The sequence below is a fragment of the Jaculus jaculus genome, chromosome 19 (assembly GCF_020740685.1).
Source record: "Jaculus jaculus isolate mJacJac1 chromosome 19, mJacJac1.mat.Y.cur, whole genome shotgun sequence".
NCBI lineage: Eukaryota > Metazoa > Chordata > Mammalia > Rodentia > Dipodidae > Jaculus > Jaculus jaculus.
The window spans coordinates 19,521,473-19,522,445 of record NC_059120.1 but is presented as its reverse complement, the minus strand read 5'-3'; the positions used below and the strand labels follow the sequence as shown (position 1 = coordinate 19,522,445).

The window sequence follows — 973 nt, the reverse complement described above, 5'->3', positions numbered from 1 at the left end:
GTATGTATTGCACCGTTAATTACTGTCCTTTTTCTCCAGGCTTCTAATGTGAGGAAAAACACGGACTGACAAGTGTGGGAAAGAGCAAGCACTAAATTACTGTCAGAAAAATAAACGGAGTAGCACAGTGGTGCTCGGTGATTTACGGGGGCAATTAGTCACCACCCCACGGCGCTGCTGAGGACGGCACTGCAGCGATGCATCAGGACCACGAGGAAGAGGAGGCTGCTGCTCTGCAGACAACTTCTCAAACAAGAAAGGGTACCTGAGCCCATTAAGTCCCATGTCGTCACTCTGGGTGCCTACCCTTCCCACCTTCCCGCTGGCTTCGTGAATACACATAGCTTTAACACAGTCGAATCCTGTTCTGTGTGTTCAACAGCCTCCAACTACAGGTTTTCTCTCCCTTTGTCCACAAGTGGGTTTCCTCAATCCCCTAAAATCCAAAAGTCCTGTTTTCACTCTTCCGTTGACCCCTGGGGTCTGTCCTGTTGCTTATTGCATCCTTCTACCAGGCTCTGCATTGGCTCAGAACTACTTGGTGCTAAGGAATTGGATCCACAGCTCCTCCACAGAAGTTCGGCGAGCTGGGACAAGGACCCACCTGATGAACGTGCCAAGAAAATGAAAAAGATACATAAATGTCCTGTTGCTTGAACACATGTTCATTAACACACCATATGTATTGCCTGTGTGTAACATAGCAAAATAAATCTGCTATGGTATAATTAATTGGTGTGCATTCCTTCATACATATCCACCATCAGAAGAAATGCAGAGTGGAAGGTCAGGAAGGACAAAGACTACTAAAGGAAAGGCCATGTCTTAGGAGCAGTGGCCAGGCTGCTGAGGTAAACACACAGCTGCATGGGGAGTTTAGTGTCCTCGTACTGGCTGTCTAAGAAGGCTGCCATCTTACATTTCTGAAGCACTTCACCTGTTAAGTTGGAGTGGTGGTGGTCTTTTTCTCATT

The 973-nt window shown here is 47.2% G+C and overlaps 1 long non-coding RNA gene across 3 annotated transcripts in view; it reads left to right on the top strand.

Moving 5' to 3' along the window:
- The window catches only part of LOC123456033, a 6,982-nt gene extending 6,250 nt beyond the window's left edge, over nt 1-732 (top strand). For all 3 annotated transcript variants that reach the window (XR_006634285.1, XR_006634287.1, XR_006634286.1), the window contains one exon: nt 40-732. This is a non-coding gene — a long non-coding RNA (uncharacterized LOC123456033). The remainder of the gene's footprint in view (nt 1-39) is intronic.
- The last annotated feature ends 241 nt before the right edge of the window (nt 733-973 follow it).